This window comes from Lissotriton helveticus, chromosome 11 (assembly GCF_964261635.1).
Source record: "Lissotriton helveticus chromosome 11, aLisHel1.1, whole genome shotgun sequence".
NCBI lineage: Eukaryota > Metazoa > Chordata > Amphibia > Caudata > Salamandridae > Lissotriton > Lissotriton helveticus.
Window position 1 is genome coordinate 992,453,675 of NC_136072.1, and position 22,765 is coordinate 992,476,439.

Here is a 22,765-nt window from a genome sequence, read left to right on the forward strand (position 1 = left end):
AAAAAGTTTTTTATTTTCTCAGTTAATTAACACCATAACAATACATTTTATAAAATCAACTACTCATTAAAAATTTCTTTTTGCATGGATGAATTCTCTATTAATTCATTCTAAACATTCTGAATCTAGTGCAAGAATCTGTTGTTTAAAAACAGTTAAGCAATCCATGTAGTTTATAGTTCCAAGAGTTCTGATATTTATAAGTTATTAAGTTCAAGAGAGCCCTCTCACAAAACTACCGCAGTTATGTTGTCCTTAACGCTTGGGCGTGAGTCATGAGGAACTTTAATAATAAGCAGTTCAGTCGGGTGTCTGTTGGGTTCAAAATTGACATAATTGCCGATCTACACGTTCTTATGCCTCGTTCGTTCACTGCCTTTTTTAGGAAGACTGCTCGTGCTTGGGCTAAATTCGGGCAGATACAAACTAGATGGATAAAGTCCTCCTTGCTGCTCCCACATAGTCTACAGGTTTTGGGTCCGTCATGCACCCAAATTGGTTGGTCCATGGTTGATGGAAGGTTTCCCAGACGGAGCCCCATTAATTTTTGTTTTCTGTAAGCTGGGAATGTAATTGTTAGGTATGGGGCTGCAGTGAGAGTTTTGTAGTTTGATATGACCATCCAAGCATGTTTTCTCGTGCTGAACGTGGCTTTGTCAAGTAGAAGAGAATGGAATTTTGTTGACTTGTTTATGGCTTGTTTGAACGCTGGGTAAGGCAGATTAAGTTCCCAGAGATTTCTTGTTCCAGTCTCGGTTATGGCCTTCTCAAGGTACTGGTTGTGTGGGGATTTAACATCATCTTTTATTTCTTCCCACAGTGCTTGGTGCAATTCTGAGGTTGCCATGTTCGGTTTCAAGCTGTACCAGTACTTTATATTTGCGTACTTTCTTCCCACTATTTCATTTAATATTCCAAATTCTAATCTCGTCTGAGCTGGTGAAGCTCCCCGTTGAATTTGGAAGGTGGATTTAAAAATGGCTGTCTGCATTTTATTGAGCAATTCCGCTTCGTTCCCGTGCAGTCCCACGCTGCCGTATGACAGGGTGGGAAGCACTTTTGCTTTTATCGTTGCCAATAGAGGTTTGTATGATGGCCCGTAAGCTTTTTGGCTAAGGATCTAAAAGCAAATGACAGTGAGTTTGCTCTCTGGGCGATGTACGTCTTTTGTTGCTGGTGGTTATGTCGATTATCAAAGTAGAAGCTCAAGTACTTGTAGTTGGTCACGGCTTCTATTTTTGTTCCCTCCATAGAGTGTTAGTAGGTGCACTACACATGCTACAATACATTATAATATCTCACATACAAATACTGTTGTTTCTTTGTACAGTTTTACATCCTCATATTTTATGTTATCTCAAAAAGTCTCCTCCCACTATGGTCCAACAATCTTGCATGAAAAGTGACCTTGACGTACAATTGCTAACTGTTTACCTCTCCTTTCTAAAGTGGAAAGTATCGTTCCCAAGCAACTTAAAAGACACAAAAAATGCAATTGTAACTTTAACAAAGGAATGAGTTCAAAGGAATAAAATATTTAACAATCTTTAATCAAAAATATAAAATACATTCTAGTAAACAAAAATTTCAATGACATAAGTATTTCATTTGTTAAAAACAAATAGGTGGTACAAAAGGGGGTGGTGATGGACGGAGCATCTGAATCAATCAAACACTCACACCCAGTCAAAAGATCTGGGTTTAATCCATCACGGTTCTTTATCCCACTCTGCCACCCCAGTTCAGACATGGCTATATGCAAATCAGTCTGACCCTGTGCCTCATGGGAACAGTCCAGCCCGAACTGCCAAGCCATGCCTTCCCTGGACCGGAAACAAGCTTCCGAGGACCGGTTTCTGGCATTCCAGCCGTCTTCAGCCCGGCTTGCTTGAATCCAGTGGCAAAGTGAGCAAGGGACTCACGTCTGAGCATACCCTGCCACACTTATGGCGGCCAAAAGCGGTACAAAAGGAGGGGGTGGTGGATGGAGCATCTCAATCAATCAAACATTCACACCCAGTCAAAAGATCTGGGTTTAATCCATCACCGTTCTTTAGCCCACTCTGCCACCCCAGTTCAGACATGGCTATATGCAAATCAGTCTGACCCTGTGCCTCATGGGAACAGTCCAGCCCGAACTGCCAAGCCATGCCTTCCCTGGACCGGAAACAAGCTTCCGAGGACCGGTTTCTGGCATTCCAGCCGTCTTCAGCCCGGCTTGCTTGAATCCAGTGGCAAAGTGAGCAAGGGACTCACGTCTGAGCATACCCTGCCACACTTATGGCGGCCAAAAGCGGTACAAAAGGGGGTGGTGATGGACGGAGCATCTGAATCAATCAAACACTCACACCCAGTCAAAAGATCTGGGTTTAATCCATCACCGTTCTTTAGCCTACTCTGCTACCCCAGTTCAGACATGGCTATATGTAAATCAGTCTGACCCTGTGCCTCATGGGAACAGCCCAGCCCGAACTGCCAAGCCATGCCTTCCCTGGACCGGAAACAAGCTTCTGAGGACCGGTTTCTGGCATTCCAGCCGTCTTCAGCCCGGCTTGCTTGAATCCAGTGGCAAAGTGAGCAAGGGACTCACGTCTGAGCATACCCTGCCACACTTATGGCGGCCAAAAGCGGTACAAAAGGGGGTGGTGATGGAAGGAGCATCTGAATCAATCAAACACTCACACCCAGTCAAAAGATCTGGGTTTAATCCATCACCGTTCTTTAGCCCACTCTGCCACCCCAGTTCAGACATGGCTATATGCAAATCAGTCTGACCCTGTGCCTCATGGGAACAGTCCAGCCCGAACTGCCAAGCCATGCCTTCCCTGGACCGGAAACAAGCTTCCGAGGACCGGTTTTTGGCATTCCAGCCGTCTTCAGCCCGGCTTGCTTGAATCCAGTGGCAAAGTGAGCAAGGGACTCACGTCTGAGCATACCCTGCTACACTTATGGTGGCCAAAAGCGGTACAAAAGGGGGTGGTGATGGACGGAGCATCTGAATCAATCAAACACTCACACCCAGTCAAAAGATCTGGGTTTAATCCATCACTGTTCTTTAGCCCACTCTGCCACCCCAGTTCAGACATGGCTATATGCAAATCAGTCTGACCCTGTGCCTCATGGGAACAGTCCAGCCCGAACTGCCAAGCCATGCCTTTCCTGGACCGGAAACAAGCTTCCGAGGACCGGTTTCTGGCATTCCAGCCGTCTTCAGCCCGGCTTGCTTGAATCCAGTGGCAAAGTGAGCAAGGGACTCACGTCTGAGCATACCCTGCCACACTTATGGCGGCCAAAAGCGGTACAAATGGGGGTGGTGATGGATGGAGCATCTGAATCAATCAAACACTCACACCCAGTCAAAAGATCTGGGTTTAATCAATCACCGTTCTTTAGCGCACTCTGCCACCCCAGTTCAGACATGGCTATATGCAAATCAGTCTGACCCTGTGCCTCATGGGAACAGTCCAGCCCGAACTGCCAAGCCATGCCTTCCCTGGACCGGAAACAAGCTTCCGAGGACCGGTGTCTGGCATTCCAGTCGTCTTCAGCCCGGCTTGCTTGAATCCAGTGGCAAAGTGAGCAAGGGACTCACGTCTGAGCATACCCTGCCACACTTATGGCGGCCAAAAGCGGTACAAAAGGGGGTGGTGATGGACGGAGCATCTGAATCAATCAAACACTCACACCCAGTCAAAAGATCTGGGTTTAATCCATCACCGTTCTTTAGCCCACTCTGCCACCCCAGTTCAGACATGGCCATATGCAAATCAGTCTGACCCTGTGCCTCATGGGAACAGTCCAGCCCGAACTGCCAAGCCATGCCTTCCCTGGACCGGAAACAAGCTTCCGAGGACCGGTTTCTGGCATTCCAGCCGTCTTCAGCCCGGCTTGCTTGAATCCAGTGGCAAAGTGAGCAAGGGACTCACGTCTGAGCATGACATGGCTTGGCAGTTCGAGGCATTTTACCATGTCCATACTGCTAAATATTAGAGAGGACTAATGCGTTATTTCTTGCATGTAGGTACTGAATCAGAAGTAAGCAGTACTTATGCAGTACCTATGCATTAAGGGCAATAAGTATCAAGTTAGCAGTAACAATTTAGAGCTGTGCTACCTGTACAGTTGAAATCACTGTAACACCAGAAACAACTTTCAGAGCATTCTAAAAATGGCCAATATGCCCAGATCTTGATGTGCACTTAGCCTCTGTGCATCTGACCATGGCTCTGCTATATAGAGTGTGTATTCAATTTTGGTGAAATGCAGCCCTTCTACAAAAGGATCCCAGTAATGACTCTGAATCGCAGAGGGTGTTCGGCTCATTAATAAGAAGAAGGTGGGTCTAAATCCATGACCTTCTTTACTTACAGTGGCACATTCCTTTGAAATGAAGCTAGGAGGATCATAATATCATTAATTTACAATCAATAGGTTTTGTTGTCCAGGCATTACAGCTTTTGGTCATATACACAGCCATAGTTGGCACATCACAAGGAATTTTCTAAACAAACTTCACCAGCAGGGTTGCTTCCACTTTTCCCTTCTTTATAACTCTTAGGTGAAGCCCATGTGGGTTTATGAATGGAGGTCCTGTTACTCTGTCCAGTAGTTATCAAAGTAGACTGGAAGATGGTGCTTACCCTTCGAACAACAGAGAGTAGGGTTCCCCTAGAAACCAGGGAACTGAGCTCTATAAAGCAAAGTAGCGTTGAGGTGCATCTATGCGCTGTTTATTGTTGTACTGTTTATGTAGTTACCAATATGCAGTCATGATTGGATCTCATTGTCCTAGATTCACCAAAGACTTTGCACCTGTGCAAAGCAACATGAAGCAGCAGAATGCAACACGCACAGGTGCATTGAATTTGCTATCCAATACAAAAGGTGTTTCACACATCAAGGGTGGATGTATGACGTTTCAACGCATGCTTTTACCACGCATGCCTTTACAACACAGGTTTTACAACGCAAGTCGTTACAACGACTTGCATTGGGGGGCGCTGGATAGTGAATAGTTTAATTTACTATTCCAACTCCAGTCCCCGTGGATAGTAGGGAAGGTGTTGGATAGTAAATTAAACTATTCCCTATCCTAGAGCGCCCCCCAGCGCAATGCGTTGTAATAACTTGCGTTGTAAAAGTTGCGTCGTAATGGTAGTGCGTTGTAAAAGTTGCGTTGTAAAGGATGTTCCCCATCAAGGGTCACTATTCTGGTAAATCAGTGCAAACACCCATAAGTTTTGGCCCAAATCCCACCTGCCAAAACAGCCACACCAGGCTTTGTGTCACAACAAACGCCCACTTGAAGAAAGTGTAAACAAGGAGAAATGTGTGCATTTATACAAAAAACCTAATTTCATATATGCACAGATCATATATATGGGATTCTTCTGAGTTCGTATATGCATAGGAATTTGTAGTGAAAGGTTATGCTTCCAGGAAAAATCTTATGCTGGACATTACACAATTAACTCTTCAGCATGGTAAGAAGCTGTGTGGCACCCTAGGCTGCCATCTGAGAGTGCCAGTGCACGGGATGAGAGCAGCAGCAGCAATATGTCAGCAGATATGGCTGTTTTCCCCCTTGCATATTTGGTTGCTGCACTGCATGAAAAATGAGTACCTCAATGTTTCTAAACTACGTAGAATGGGATATGGCGGATTAATCTATGCATTTGGTGTAAAACACAATGAATTGATGAAGTTTTGTTTAAATTTCAATTGATTGCATTTTTATTACCATGATATGCTGGGTTTCTTAGTAATAACACCCCAAATGTATTTTTGGTATTGAAAAGTACTTCATGAATATAATGATTTGAAGAGAACTTGTGGAGTAAAACCTGTACACTTTGAATGCTTAATCTTTCTCAGTATCTGACGTTTTCTGATATGTGTCTCTCATGCTCAAGTTTTAAACCATCTTAGCCCTAGAGATCCTTTGACAATAAAAAAGACCTCGGCCTATGATTTACTGAATACTAGGCTCTGGGCTTTAAATTCTTTCAAGTCTGCCTCTGGCTCACTTTTAAACAAGTTAGAGGTCAGTGTTCTGGCGGCACGTCTTGGCTGGAACAGGATATATGAATATCTCTTCTATAAAAAGCATACCCAAGTCAAAATGTCCTATGAAAATTGCTGTCTTTTATGATACTCCAATCTCATTTTACTTCTGTTAACATTTTCTTCAAGGTTGATTTTCTTATATTTCTGCAAGGTAGATGTGAAATACATAATTATATTCTATGTCTGATATTATTTGTACTTTCCCGCGGCAAAAAGTAGCAGAGCCATACTACAGCAATGCAGTACTTTGCATCTGACTGGGGGTAAGTCACAATAATTTTTGCACACCATGGTCCAATTTTACAGAGGTATTGGGAATGTACTCTTGTGATGCAAACGGCACAAAGCTGCACAAACAGCCACAAAGATCTAATAAACATATTAAAAACCAGTGGGTGCAGCTCAAAATTGTGCTGCTTCGCATGAGCTTAAGGGTAAACCTTTGAAAATGTGGACCCTAATTTTACCTAAGGTGCACAAGAAGGTTAATCTGAGTAAATAGCAGGTCTTGACTCATAGAATAAGGATCTTCAAAAATGTAGGGGCAAATGTATGAGATTGCCAAGCAGTGCAGCACTGCAAGTCATTTTGCTGTGCTGCACAGTGCGACCGGGAAAGGGCAGGAATGAGCTATATTTAAAAGAATACGGTGCATTCCTGCCTTTACTCCTGCACTGGTGCCATTTCGGCTGCCTTGGGCTAACACAGGCACCCTTACATCATGGTTCCACGGTGCCTGTGTTGCATGCAGGCATGTTTTTGTGCAGGTAGGGGTACCTTCCTGCACAAAAACAATCCTAAAACGCATTTCCTTCATTCCAAAGGAGGTAATAAGACGAAATAAAGATCTTTTTTCTCGTTACACCTCACCTGGGGAGGAGTGTTTTTTTTAGCACACTGACCTAGTCACTCGGAAAACCTCCGACTGCATTCGGAAAGCTTCCGACTAGCGGTCGGAGGTGCTCCGACCGACATCGTAATGGGCCCTTAATTATTTACCGACTACTGAAAGGTAGTGGTAGCCATTTGCAAATGAGAAGGGTTCCCCGTGGGACTCCTTTCCCTTTCAGAATGTTAAAAAATCTTATGAGAAGGCACTGGTCCTACATATCATTGCCTACGCCTAAAAAATGAATTTTCTACTTATCATTTTGTTCTTTTCAACCTCCAACCTTAGGCCGCGGAGGCAAGGGTGCCCTGATAAGAACCCCCAAATTTGCTTTAAGACAGCCTTTCCGTGTCAGAAAGGCCGGCACCGAAAGGCTGTGGGAAACTGACATCATAACTATCGACCCAAGAAATGTGTTCCGCAGCGGATCAGGCAGCCAGCACCTCTAAATTCCCAATGTCCCTTAAAATAGTCAATCTTGCTGTGCTGACAACCTCCAGGACCTGCTGCGATTCGGTCCCACTGGAATTCCACATAGAAACTTCGAAGAAGAGTGGAGGCAGCACCAAGCACAAAAGTAGCACAAGACCAGGATTGTGTCAAAAAATAATTTTCTTTTTATTTTCGTATTTTCAAAGTGCACAGGACAGCCAACGCGTTTCGCTCCCGTGGGAGCTTCATCAGGGCAAATAGAGCTAGATGATAAGTCTTTTTGCAGTGCAGTGAAGTTAATAAAGGAGCTGGCCAATATGATGATAAAATTACTAGTAGAGGGGATTCCAATATTAGGAATCCGTCGCGGGCCGTTACTAAAACAAGACGCTGTGGAGCACGTGTGGCAGCAGCTTACTAAGGACTGCAAATACGTTGCATCTCGACTAATACCTAGAACATTGATATTCAAAAATTGAAAACTGAATCTTCATACAACTGGCAGGATCCACTTAACGGCCCGTGACGTCTGTCTGCACCTTTATTCCTAATATTGGAATCCTCTCTACTGGTAATTTTATCATCATATTGGCCAGCTCCTTTATTAACTTCACTGCACTGCAAAAAGACTTATCATCTAGTTCTATTTGCCCTGACGAAGCTCCCATGGGAGCGAAACGCGTTGGCTGTCCTGTGCACTTTGAAAATACGAAAATAAAAAGAAAATTATTTTTTGACACAATCCTGGTCTTGTGCTACTTTTGTGCTTGGTGCTGCCTCCACTCTTCTTCGATCATAACTATCGACGGTGGAAACGCCATCCATAGGGGATTACGGTGCGGTACCGACTGGCAGAAAGACTCCAAGATCCGGTCGGAAACAAGTCATAAAGACCGGCCGGGCCACGTTCTGACCGCCAACATCGTAATCGGGCACTCCACTTTGGCTACCTCGAAAAGGCTCTCAGAGGCACTGCAGGTGCACATAAACGACTGTAGCAGCAAACCTGGGGATCAGGCATTCTCACAAGCTTAAGAGAAAGGGCTAAATCCATACACTGCTCTCTCTCCCCATCCACTGCTCTCTCTCCCCCATTCATTGCTCTCTCTCCCCATCCACTGCTCTCTCCCCCATCCACTGCTCTCTCCCCAATCCCCTGCTCTCTCTCCCCATCCTCTGTCTCTCTCCCCATCCTCTGTCTCTCTCCCCATCCACTGCTCTCTTCCCCATCTACTGTCTCTCTGCCCATCCACTGCTCCCTCTCCCATCCACTGTCTCTCTCCCCATCTTCTCAGGACCAGTCCATTGGACCATCAGTCAGACTCGCTGCTCAAGAACTGCTGCATGAACATTCTCGCTGCCCTCAATTATGGGGAAAAAAGGATGAACATGAAAGTTAATAGAATCTACCAGGCCAATTACACAGCAGTCATCAGGCGTTGCAATGTCAAGGCCCCTCCTCGCACGACATGTCTGGCCTCTGAACCGGTCGCCAGGAGTCCTCTCTCTGGATCCAGGATCGAGTATATGATTGGACCAACTCCATGACTGGTTGCCAGGGGTCTACTCTGAATTTACAAACAAGTGCAACATGTGCACAGCTCTTGTCCTACTCCGATTCCATTAAAAAAACACAAGCTGAACAAAAACACCTCCTGACAGGTACTCCCTCACAAAAGAAATATCTCACTCCATCCTTAGCGTGCCTTTTAAAGCGTTTTCATCCTGCTGTTCCTGCAAACATGATTACTCATCAAATTGGTTTGTGTAGACTCTCCTGGGTGATTATCATATTCATTGCTTAGGCATCATTCAAATTATACTGTCCAATTATTGGATCACAAATGCTCAATGCATTTCGTTGTCAGATTGGCACTTCATCAGGTAAATGCTCAAATTTCAAAACAAAGTGTTCACTGAACTTTATAGGCGTAGTCAACAAAAACATGAAACGCACATCAAGCCATCTGAATATTAATAAAATAATGACTCTGAAGTTCGTGAATGTGAAGGTGCAGAACACCAACATAGCACTTCTCTTCACGCAGCTCCCCTCACAGCGCTTTGCCAGCTGTGATTGCGCTTGCTACACCACGATGGATCACGGGTGTTGCCTCTGGCACAAAACAAACATCTACTAAGCCACATTTTGACTAAAACTTAGATTGATTGTGTGCAGGTAATGACTTTTTTTTATATTCCCATCATGTTTTCCACCAAAAGTATGCCGCCGGCAAGCATCCACGGATCCATTCCTCTGCAAACACTCACAGTCGCATGCTACAAGCAGAAACACATACTGCACAAGAAATCCAATAATCTCTCGTGAACTGAACGCTCATGACAGATACTACAAATTCTGCAGGGTGCACAACAAGGGCAGCAATCCTGGACGTCTTACACTGTTGTGATTGGGCATCCGGCCTCTGACGGTGAATACTCCTCACTCTGGAACCATTTTTAATGATTATTTAGCTGTGTTAGACAGACAGAGGTGTCAGAGCATTTAAGAAAGGTTGCCAATCCTTTGTGCAGTATTACAGCTGTGCAATATTATGACACAAAAAATCGGTTTCATGCAAGTGTCCCCATAATATGTTTTAGAGTAAACGCTTTAAGAGCCTGAAATTAATTGACCAAAGTATTTTATTTTCTTTCGACTGCACTAAGTCCCATAAACGTTTCTTCTAGGAGGGGTGTGTCTTAAGTGGTCTACTTTTTTGAACTTCAGATGCCTCTCGAATCACTGAAAAGTATCTTGCTACATTTGTTTATGTTTATTGGCGCCCTGGCCTTGTCGTCGTTTGGCCCTCTTGCTCAGCTCCTGGTTGGAAAAGGATTAGAGATGAGAATTGTTCCCAGATCCCATGGAGGACCTCCTCATCCACTCCTGGTGTCTTTCCAACAGCCTCCTGAATGCTGAGGTTTTTAAACACAAACTTGAAGAGGTAAAATTGAGACCACAGGTCAGGGAGTGCAAGGTGATGTTGATTGCACAGTCAGGATTAATAACTGGTGCAACCCCTAACAAGGGGGTCATATAAATGAGCATCCACAAAATAGCTGGACCACATCCATATAGGCATGTGAAAATCCATCTCCTCTCTTTTTCTCCCCTTAACTTTCTCCCTGTCATGCTCTCTTTCTGAAGTGCTTATGATGGAGCGAGATAGAAAACAAAATTTTGTTTAAACTCGCAAAGTCACATTTCCATAACATGAATAATAATATTAATGATTTGTGATGTAATTTACTAATTCAATTTAGATTAAACTTTACACATGGGGGGACTAACATGTGTGCTCATAAACGTGCATAAATGTTGCATCTTTTTGTTCGTACAAAATAATAAAATAATTTGTTGTTTTCGTTTTTGTCATTACTAATTGCTGCAAATCTAAAAGAGGCATGTGCTTATTTTGCTTTTCCTTGTCTATGTGATGTCATTTCTACTATTCTAGGTACACATAAGTTTCATGGATTCATGAAGACTGGTAGATATAAACGCTGCTTTATTTGTTTGCATTTGCTAGGTAACATTAGACTAATCGGGAGGGTTAATTATTTAGTAAACCTAGGGTGGATACAGAATCAACATTATTTCTTACATTAATACTTTTCTTGTGTTTGTTTATTACTAGAAAGCATAAATTGCCTGCTTTTGGGCCTAGTTTGCTCGAGTTTGCTAAAGCTGAATTTTACTTCTGCACAAGTCACGAGATGCCCATTCTGAAAAAGTGTTCGTCAAAGCTGCATTCACTAAGCAAATCTGACTTGCTGTCACCATTTTGTCGGACGTGGCCAAGGTCGGAAGTTGGTGATAAAGGACAATTTTGTCAGCTCTAACTTGGCACCCGCGGAAATGAAATGAACACTGTGAGAACATTAATTTACAATTGTTGCAAACCAAGGAAGCTCCTGGTTGCATTTGGAAAAGACAATGGTCTTTAAGAAACGTGACCCGCTGGAACTTTTGAAATGTGGGTGACATGTCACTTGTCACTCTCAACCAATGGGACTTCGTGGATTTATGAAAACTTTCCTTCGCTTAGTTTAGCTAGCATAGAAAGGTATAAAAAGTCATGCCCTTAGGGATGGGCTGGCTGCTGCTTTCTGACTTTCCGATGAGGGTGAAGTGCTGCTGGACTTTGCGTGGAGCACGTAAGAATCCTCAAAGAACTTTACTTTATTTTCCATTTATTTAGCTTAGCTAGGAAATTAGGCTTAGAACTGCTAAACTGTTAAAATCTTACTTAAACTTTGAATTTCTTACTTAAACTGTATTTTTCTCATGAAGCTTTTCAAACATGCTTACTTTAATGCTAATAAAATTACAATAATAAAATTACATTTTGAAATACCATAATTTAGTAAATAAAATCTTACTTTTGACAAACAAGCTGGTCTTGATTATTCAGAAGTGCAGGTTACTATTAGCTAGATCCCATCGCCAATGGTGGTCGTTTAAATGGTTAGGATTTATTCTAATGACAATATTCTTTCCGCAGATGTATATAATTGTATATAATTTGTAAATAAGGTGTACATAGATTTAATCTGACCACCTGATTCAGTAGGCCCAAATATGTCATGTTTCTAAATGGGTCCATAAATTAGTATAGTATTTTGTTTATAGGTTATGAAGTTGGGTAGCGTTGTTTATGATATATTTTCTATAGGCCGCTGGATCAATTCTCTGGTAGCAGAAATTGATGGTTGCTAAGGGTAACCAAGGTAAAATGTTGGTTGCTAAGGGTTACTAAAGCGTTATGGTATAGAAATAGGATCGATGTTTTAACACATGTTGAGTTTGTTTTTCGTGCTATCTGTAAGCTATACCGGTATAGATTGTGTGGCGAGAAATTAGTCACGCAAGTCATCTGTTCTGTTTGCAGTGATATCGCCGAGTATCACAAGTGGTATCGCCGTGTACCATAGTGTTGTCGCCGTGCAGCACAGTGTTAGGGCTAGGTGTGAATCTTGTAAAGTGAGGGTTTTCTAAGAAATTAGAGCAGCATGAGAATAGGGACAAAGCGCCTTCCATAAAACTCACTGTGATAAGAGTATTAGTTATATCCGAGCTTGAATGAAGGGCAGAGTAGCGTCGGTGCATGATTATCTATAAACAGGTTAGAGTCCTGTAGGGGTACATGTTTTATATCTATAAACAGGTTAGAGTCCTGTACGGATAACGTCGTTATTTTGCTAACGGTGCATGATTTCTATAAACAGGTGAGAGTCCTGTACGGTTTTCATGTGTGTTTGAAATTAGGGAATTTTCCGTGTGAAAGTGCGAATTTGATTTGTAATTTATGTTCAAGTGGAACTCTTAGAACTGTCACTTCGCGGTGCGTTCAGAGGAAAACGAGTTCATAATTTTACGTGTTAGAAGGGTGGGGTAAGAGTTACTCTACTGACAATTGAAAATTATCCTTAGTGTGAATAGCGCCGACTATTCCGAAGTGTGGATACTTGAATGTATGTAAACTATCCTAAATAGTGAAACAAACAGATGAGTCCTTATTGTCATTGTTTAAGAATTAATTTACACTGAAAAGTGTCCTTAAAATGGCGCTGTGAAAAGATTTTGTGAAGGAGGGGTAAGCGCTAGGAGTGAGAAGCGAGAAACCGCAGCTGCTGTGTACGTCACAGAGCCGCGCTGGGATTGGGTGACCTACGTCACAAGCTATACTCTGATTGGTTCTTGAGTCTCTGACGACCTGTAAGCTGATTGGTCCTTCAGAAAAACTCCATTTTTATTCGTTGAGCAGGAAACTGACGTAGCTCAACTGTCATTGGCTTGTTGGTGTGTTTCGCGCACGGATAGGTTGCTTTGCGGAACATCCCGGAAATATTTTACGAACGATTTTGCGAATTAAATTTAACTTTTAAAAATGAGTTATCATTTTAAACATGTTGAGAAAAAGCCAACATTATTTCAGAAATTAAAAAATTTATTTTCACCTGACAAGAAAATCGAAACGCGAGGTGGTAAATTACTTCATAAGTATAAAACACCTGCAGCGTACATGGAAGGTGAATATGGATATCATACTGTTTTATGGTTTGATAGCTGGAAACGCTATACAAAGAACGACGGTGTTTTAACTTGGCCTGATGATGGTTCATTTAATGTAAAGGTCTTGAGAAATTTACGAGAGAAAATGAATGCTCTTATTCCAAAACCGAGACCAACTCAATTTGAAGCTTTAGTTGAGTGGGAAGATGAGATGTATCACTTACAAAGAGAAGCTAGTGGAATTAAAAGACCTTCTAAAACTCCAGCTTGGAGAAGAGATACTCATGAAGACAGGTTGCGAATGTGGAGGCAGGGAAACATGAGTGAAGGATTGTATTTAATTCAGGAAATGGTTATGGGTACTCCTGCTGGGAAATCCATAGAAAGCGAATCTGAAGATGCAGTTATGGAAGAAATATACACTACAGCTAGAAAGAATCAACCTTTAAGACCTCCTAGATCATGGTCTACTCCGGTGGTTTCTACTGAAACTTCACCGAGTGCACCTCCAATTAATGAAACTCCTAAACTTTATCCAAATAATTGTGAAATTATTGAAACTCCAAGAAGACCAGAATTTGATAATGCTCGAAATGAAGGTAGACAATTTACAATGACTCCAAAAGCAAGGGAAGCTCCAAAAGACTATGCAAGGGAAACAAGAAACGTTGAGGCTGTTGATTCTGCTGAATATTTTAAATCTAAAGAAGAATTAATTAGACGAATGACAAAAAGCATGGAAGCTGTGACAGTTCCAGTAACGATTGGTCCTGTTCAACCTGTATTCGACCAAAGAGAACCAAACAAAACAGGGTTAACTATTCCTTTAAATGCAGAAATTCAAAAAGCTGCTGAAAAATTTTACTCAGACATATCCGAAATAAACTCTTCGAGATCGAGAATGCCAGATTTAACATTTAATGAGGATTTATCTCCAAAAACACCAATGGGTGCTATTTCAGATGTAGGGAGTCCTGAAGTTAGGGTAACTACTCCGAAACTTGATGTGGCTAAATTAAAAGCAAATATCGAAGAATTAATAATTGGAACAATTGGTCCAGATAGTTTGAATTATTATCGAAATGATGAACTACTGTTCATTTGTAAAAGTATACAGTGGAAAACTAAAAATAAATATGATCAACTAGAGGAACTAGCAGCGGAACTTGAAATTGATGTGAGTAAACAAAAGAATTTTGCAAAGCATTACAGACTAGACTTTTCAGAAGATGACATTGAGAGTTTGAACTCAATGGGAAGAATACTGCATATAAAAGATTTAATAGTTTATATCAAAAAGCTGGGAGAACTCAATAAGTGGAGAGTAAAATGGACGAAAAAGAAGGAAGATGAAAGATTGGAAAAATTGTCAAAACAATTTCCAATGAGAGAGATTGCAGGTGGAGGATATGTTCATGTCCCTTGGTCAAGACAGGACATACTGCTATTCACAAATGACTTTCCAAAATTGAGGGAGAAACCAGTAGAATGGTATAGACAAGTGGATAGATTTATCAAAGTGTCAAAAGTTCTGTGGATTGATTTAGATGGATTTTTCGACATTGTCGTACCATCAGATCTTTGGACAGAATGTAAAATATCAATAAGTTGGCCAAAAACAGAACCTGAGCGAATTAAAGAAACAGGTGCTCCAAATCCTCTTGTAATGGATTTTTACGAAAAAGTGATCGTTTGGATGAAAAACAAAATTCCACCCAAAGAAGTTGATTGGGTTAAAATAGAAAGAACAAATCAGGAAACAAAAGAATCAGTTCATTCTTTTTATGAGAGGTTACTGTTAATTTTTAAACAATACAGTGGCTATGAAAAATTAGATGAAAAAGACATGAGTCATTTCATCTATAGATTCGTTTATGGACTAAAATCTGAAATTGCAGACATGATCAGGAATAGCATTGTAGGATGGCAATCACTTTCTGTGGATGATATTCTGAGAAAAGCTAAGTATTGCAGTGATGAGTTAGAGGTGAGACAAAAGAAGCTCAAAGAAAAAGCCATGTGGGCTCAGGTAAAGGTGGCTGAGCAATAAATTGCCAGCATGGGTAATAAGAACACAAATTTTGTTCAAACTGGAAATACGAACCAGATACAAGGAAAGCTTAAAGGTAATATTTTTCCAAGAAAATTTAGCCCAAAGATTGAGGAGATGAAACAAAGATTACCTTGTTTTAATTGTGGCGAAATTGGACATTGGAGAGACGAGTGTCCTAAACCTCCTAGAAACTTAAAGAATCCCTTATTAAATCCACAGATGCAGAATGGTGTTGACCTGCAGCAACAGCTACAGATGCAACAGGGGTTAAACGAGTTAAACATTCAGCGACAGCAACAGCAACAGGTGAATAACTGTCAGGATCAATTGCCACAACCACCATTTCCGAATTGTGGGGGAGTTCAAAAATATAATCCAAATGTGGGGTTTCAGGGAAATGAACAGGTAATAAAACCGCAAAAACAGCAAAGACAACAAAGGGTGCAAATGCAAAATGCTTCACAACAATTTTTGTTAACAGAAAGCCAAGACAGTGATTCCGATGATTATTGCTGACGGTGCCCGAGAGAGGAGGAAGAGTGTGTTGTTGGAGCCACTCTTGAGGTTGACCAGTCTGGTCCATTTGTAAACGGGAAAGTTAACGATGTAGACATCACTTTTCTAGTGGACACTGGTGCTACCCGTTCTACTGTTAGATCAGTGGAAATTGAAAACCTACCTCTCTCTGGGGATACCATCCAAGTTGTTGGAGTAAGCAATCAACAAATTAAAACTGATTTAACTGATCCAGTTCCAGTTGAAATTGGAAATTATAGAGATAAACACAGATTTGTGGTTTGTAATAGTAGTCCAGTAAATTTACTAGGCAGAGATATTCTGTGTAAAATGAATTGCAGAATATATTGTTCTCCTGATGGAGTTGAGTTACAAACAATGGAGGAAGATGGTTTATACAGAATGACGATGATGATGATGGAAGCAGAAGAAACAAAATTGTTTCATGCATTTGAAAAGAAAGATTTGCCTGAAGAGCTCAAGGAAACAGTGAAACCTGATATATGGGATTTTACTGGGAACGAGATGGGTCTGATGAAAAACGTAGATCCAGTAAAAATTACATTGAAACAGGGAATAGAATTTCCTAATATTCCACAGTATAAAATGAAAGCAGAAACAATTGAAGGTATTACGCCTATAATTGAAAAATTAATCAAACAGGGTGTATTAAAAGAAATGGAGAGTAGTCCTTGTAATTCACCAATTATGGGAGTTAAAAAGTCAAATGGAGCATTTAGAATCGTACAAGATTTGAGAAAGGTTAATCAAATCGTTGTTCCATGTTGTCCTGTAGTTCCAAATCCAGCAGTAATTCTGTACCAGATTCCACATGATGCTGAATGGTACACTGTCATTGATCTTTGTAATGCATTTTTTACTGTTCCTTTACATCCAGACAGTTATGAAATCTTTGCTTTCAGATTCCAAGGTAAGACCCTCGGATGGTCTAGAATCCCTCAGGGCTATACAGAAAGTCCTTCAATCTTTAATGAGTTGTTAAAAAGATCTTTAGAAAACTTGGACTTACCAGGTAGGTCTACGTTGGTGCAGTATATTGACGATTTGTTGATAGCTGCAAAGACAAGAGAAAATTGTGTGACAGACACAATAATACTGTTAAATCGCCTTGCAGAAGAGGGACATAAAGTGTCTCCAGGAAAATTACAGTTTTGCAAACAAGAAGTAAAATATCTTGGTCACAGAATTGCAAAGGGAAAAAGGCAGGTAACAGTTGAGAGAATTAAAATGATTCAAGCAATGCAACCTCCAAGAACTCAGAGACAGGTCAGGATGTTCTTGGGAATGGTTGGTTACTGTCGACAATGGATAAGTGGATTTTCAGTAATTGCAAAACCACTACAGAGACTGACAAAGTCTGATGTAAAAGATCCAATTATTCTCAATGAAATTGAGATGGAATCTTTTGAAAATTTGAAAAAGAGCTTATGCCAAGCTCCTGCTTTAAGTATGCCGAATTATGAGAAAGATTTTGAACTGTATTGCAGCGAGAGAGAAGGATGTGCATTGTCTGTATTGATTCAGAGACATGGGAATTTAAAGAAACCTATTGCATACTTCTCTGCAGTTCTTGATCCCATTGCAAAAGCATTACCAGGTTGCTTGAAAGCAGTTGCAGCTACAAGTGTTAGTCTTGAACAGAGTGAAGGAATCATTATGGGATTTCCTGTAAAAGTTTTTGTGCCTCATTCAGTTGAAATATTGCTGACAAGAGGTAAAACTCAGCATTTGACAAGCAGCAGATTGACAAAGTATGAGAAAATCATACTAGGAGCAGATAATGTTTCGATTTCAAGATGTTTGAATCTGAATCCTTCTACATTACTGCCTGATTCTGAGATCGTTGATAACATAGAAACAGAACATGAATGTTTAGATGTTATGGAATTCTGCACGAAACCAAGACATGATATCAAAGATAGACCTCTATCTGAATCAGATTTTGTCTACTTTGTAGATGGCTCATGTTTGAGATCTGAAGGAGGTGTCTTGAAAGCCTCATATTCAGTCTGCACAGTTGCAGATGTTGAAGAAGCATCATGTCTTGAAGGAGTTCGATCAGCACAAGTGGCTGAATTGATTGCTTTAATTAGTGCTTGTGAAGTATCAAAGGATATAAGAGTTACCATCATTACTGATAGTCAGTATGGGTATGGAGTTGTACATGATTATGGACAACTATGGTCTCAGAGAGGCTATATGACATCAGCAGGGTCTCCGATTAAAAATGCAATTTTCATTAGGAGATTAATTGAAGCAATACAATTGCCAAAAGAAATCGCAATTGTCAAGTGTGCAGCGCACACTAAAGGAGTTGATTATATTTCAAAAGGCAATGCATTTGCAGATGAAACGGCAAAATTCTGTGCAAGGAAAGGTTATTCATACAATCGGGAAAGGAGTAAAGAAACTGATTCAAATTCATTAATGCTAACAACAGTTGTAGAAACATGGAATGAGATTAGAGAATTACAAAATGAAGCAGATGATGAGGAAAAAGATTTGTGGTTAAGATCAGATTGTAGACCACGTGATGAAGATGGAGTATGGGTTTACAAAGATGGCAGAGTAGTCTTACCAAATTGCTTGATTGCAGATATGGCCAGATTATATCATGGTCCAGCGCATCTTGGAAGAGATTCTATGATCAGACTTTTCCGAGAGACTTGGTTCAATACTAAATTCAGAACAATTGCAGAATCTTTTTGTCAAAGGTGTTTATCATGCCAACAAATGAATCCAAACAGAAAATCATTGGTGGGGACAGGAATATTTGGTCGAGAGGGTGGTCCTTTTACCAGGTTACAGATGGATTTCATTGAAATGCCCTTACACAATTGCTTAAAATATGTTCTTGTGATCGTTTGTTTATTTTCAAGATGGGTAGAAGCATTTCCTACAAGACATTGTGATTCAATTACAGTAGCAAAACTACTGCTCAGAGAAATTATCCCAAGGTACGGTTTTCCAGTCACTATTGAGAGTGATGGAGGAAGCCATTTCGATAACAAACTGATAAAGTTAATTTGTGAAGCTTTGAGCATTGAGCAGAAGATACACTGTGCATACAGACCAGAGGCATCTGGGGTAGTTGAACAGATTAATGGAACAATTAAAAACAGAATTGGAAAAATGCGTCTTGAAACAGGTGTAAAGTGGACAGATGCTCTTCCACTTGTTTTGATGTAAGAAGTACACCAGATAAAAAGACAGGTTTAAGTCCTCATGAAATTTTAATGGGAAGAGTTATGAGGCAAGCTTTTGTACCTGTAGGTAAACTGTTGAGCATAAATGACAGTGCTATTTTGGATTACTGTAAAAGGTTATCTGATATAGTGACTTCTGTATCTAATCAGGTGGGAACTGAAGCACAATCAAATGAGAAAGTTTTGACACATGACCTGAGACCTGGTGACTGGGTCAGAACGAAAGTACATCGGAGAAGAAATTGTCTGGCTCCTAGATGGCAGAAGCCTAGGCAAATAATTTTGATCACTACTAATGCTGTAAAATGCAAAGGATTGAAACGTTGGATTCATCCAAGTCATACTATTCCAGTAACAACTCCTGAAAGTTCTGATGTTGAAAGCGATACTACAGATGATTCTGATTCTGAAGCAGAAGGTGAAATAAATCCAGATTCTGAAGATCGACAAGAAGGTCGACATCTGGAACCTGTACCTTTGAATGAAAATTCAACAAGAAAAGACTTGGAAATTATTGAAATAGATTCTGAAGATGAAGAGAATCTGTTAAAAGGAAAGATAACTGAAGATTCAGTTGTTTCAGTTGAAGACAGAGAAGCGAAACAAAAAGAAGTTTCAGACCAGGAGAGTATCGAAAAGCAGAAAACAAGCTCTGAAGTAAGGAACAGAAATACAAAGTCTGGGAAGTTAGAGGTAATTGAAGAAGAAGAAGAAGACGAATTACCAAGTACCAGTATTGGAAATCAGAGAAGTGTTCCTGAAAGAGTAAAACTGCCGAATAGAGAAGTTCCTGAGTCAATTGAAATTTCAGACTACGAAACTGAAGAAAGTGACGTGGATGGTGCAAGTGAAAACAGAAAGAAAAGGGCTTGGAAGTCAGAATCAAATGCTTCTGAACCAAAGAAGAAATACGTGAGAAAAGCAGACTACTGGCCTGGTGGAAGATTGAGAGTCAGGTTGATCAAGAAACCTAAAGAGCAAGTTGAAGAAATCAGTAGTCAAAAGAGTCCTGGAAAGGAAGTGGGAGTTGGAAGGAAAATTGAAGTGGTGTCGAGAAAAGGAAAAAGAATAGTGAGACCAAACCAGAAATACAAGTCTCCTGAGTGGACTTATTTAGTAATTCCACCTGTTATTGACATTTATGGTAGTAGTGAAGAAGAAAACGAAATAGAGGAAATTAGTGACAATGATTGAAGTACAGAAATTTTAATTTGGCAAAAGGCTGAAGAAATTTTGTTAGCTGACATAAGGTCGAAGAAAAACTGTTTAGTTGAAGAAATCTTATGTATGACATAAGGTCGAAGAAAACTTGTTTAGGGTTTTAAAAATAAAATTATTTTAAAAGGGGGGTATAAATAGTTTAATTCTTAGAAATTTTAAAATTAATTTTGTTTTTAATTTTGAGGCAAAACTAACCAAAATGCCTTATGTTAAGGAGAGCACTTCAAAGTGTTCTGTTTTTAAGAGATGCTGTAAGATGACTCTGGTGTGTCTGCTCATTTTAATTCTGCTCTGGTTAGTTTTAGCTGTGATCATCCCATTAGAGATGAATAGAGAATTACACAAAGTTAACATGACAAGCAAAGCTTTGGTTAGTCAAACTAAACATAGTGCATCTGCTAAAATTATTGATCATCAACCTAACATTCATCAAGATAAATCTATTAGTGATTTTTCAAGTAATACATTTACTATGCTTTTGAGTGAATATGTCAAGGTAATGGATGCTAAAGACTGCTATGTCTGCGTCAAGTTACCTGCTTCTGTTTCTGAGGGAGTGACATACAATATGCTTCCTCTTACATATGGTGTAACATGTAGTGTGTTAACTAGCTTATTTTATCAAACTGGACGCTTAGAATATTACTATTCAGATTTTGACGAGATTTTTGCGAATATAAAGATTGAGGGTGCTTTAAATAAGCACAAGAAAGCTAAACAAATGAGAGAATTTTTCCTTGTTACTAATGAACTCACTTATGAGTATGCTTACAAGAATAATTTAACATGTAAATTGAGTGCTGAGGGAAAGAAATTTTTGAATATGGTTGAGGAGAGAAGAGCAATTTACAAAAGAAATGAATTAGTCAAGCAGACTAAGTCAAAATTCTGGCAAAAAGAGGATGAGAAATTAAATGGCAAAATGCTTGAAAACGTTGCAATACACATAGATAAACCAGTTAGTGGAAAGCTTTGCATTAGAAGAGATAATACACTTTTTGATAATTATTTTGTAGGTGCAAGTAACTGTGAAGATACTTATCAGATTTTGGGAGGTTGGGGATTCAAAGGTGGAAAAGATCCAATCTTCCCTGGGATTTATTTTGTTTGTGGTGACAAAGCCTACTACAACCTTCCAGACCATTGGTATGGAACTTGTTATGTGGGAATTGTTTTTCCTAAAGTGTTTCATGTTGACAGAGATTCAGAAGGATTGTTCAAAATTCATAATTATGTAAATAGAGTCAAAAGAGAAACTTTTACAGAAGTTCTGGGAGACATTTTTCAAGCAGTGATACCTTTTGTTGGTATAACCCTAAATGCAGGGAGAATCAGAAAATTGTCCACAATTGTTGACAGATTGTCAACAGATACAGATGATGGATTCCAATTAGTGAATGTTGAGGTAATTGCAATCAGATCTATGGTGATTCAAGATCGTCTTGCTTTAGACATACTCCTAGCAAAGGAGGGAGGAGTCTGTGGCATTTTACATGTACAACATTGTTGCACATTTATACCTGATGAAAGTAAGAATATAGAGATGTACATTAAAAACATTACACAAATGCATTCAGAGATAATTCCTTTAGAAGAAGATGATTTTACAGGGAAACTTTCAAAAAGATTCCAAGCAATTAAAAATTGGTTTCATGATATTGGTAGTTCAATTCTTGGCAAGATTTTGGTACCTTTGATTATAATAGTATTCATTTTTATTTTGACAAAAATAGGTTGTTTATTGCATAAGAGAAAGAAGCAGTTGAAAGAAAAGAAAAGAATCTATAAACTTAGAAAAGAAGAAGAAAGGGAGATTGAATTACAGGAGTTACATAGAGAACGTTATGCTAATTCCAAAGATTATGCAGAAACAGATTTTAAGGATTACTGACTCAAATGAATTTGAATCATTTTCTCGAAAAATTAAATTACCAAATTTTGGGTGTTGGTGTGGTGATTTGTTAATCACCAGATGAGGGAGTTGATGGAGCGAGATAGAAAACAAAATTTTGTTTAAACTCGCAAAGTCACATTTCCATAACATGAATAATAATATTAATGATTTGTGATGTAATTTACTAATTCAATTTAGATTAAACTTTACACATGGGGGGACTAACATGTGTGCTCATAAACGTGCATAAATGTTGCATCTTTTTGTTCGTACAAAATAATAAAATAATTTGTTGTTTTCGTTTTTGTCATTACTAATTGCTGCAAATCTAAAAGAGGCATGTGCTTATTTTGCTTTTCCTTGTCTATGTGATGTCATTTCTACTATTCTAGGTACACATAAGTTTCATGGATTCATGAAGACTGGTAGATATAAACGCTGCTTTATT